The sequence below is a fragment of the Corvus brachyrhynchos genome, unplaced genomic scaffold, assembly GCF_000691975.1.
Source record: "Corvus brachyrhynchos isolate BGI_N302 unplaced genomic scaffold, ASM69197v1 scaffold23, whole genome shotgun sequence".
Lineage (NCBI taxonomy): Eukaryota > Metazoa > Chordata > Aves > Passeriformes > Corvidae > Corvus > Corvus brachyrhynchos.
Genome location: NW_008238983.1, coordinates 3,485,228 through 3,485,639, shown reverse-complemented (window position 1 = coordinate 3,485,639; position 412 = coordinate 3,485,228).

Below are 412 nucleotides of genomic sequence, written 5' to 3'. Positions count from 1 at the left end.
TAGCAACGAAAATCACAGGAACTGTGAAATGGTACAATGTAAAAAACAACTATGGATTTATAACACGAGATGATACAGGGGAAGATTTATTCATCCATAGAACTGCCGTTAAAAAGAATAACCCTAAAAATTACCTGCAAAGTGTAGGAGATGGGGAAGTTGTACAATTTGATATAGTGCGAGGAAAGAAGGGTTTACAAGCAGCGAGTGTTACTGGGCCGGGAGGTATTCCAGTCAAAGGCAGTCGTTATGCACAAAATTATAAACAATATCCATCCCAGCAACTTCCCTACCCACAACCTACTTTCCCCTTTTACCCTATACCCAATATGAACCTCTTCCTAAATTTACCTCATCACCAGTTTATTCCTAATCTGTTTTTCAACCCATGGCTTTCCTGTACGATTGCCTT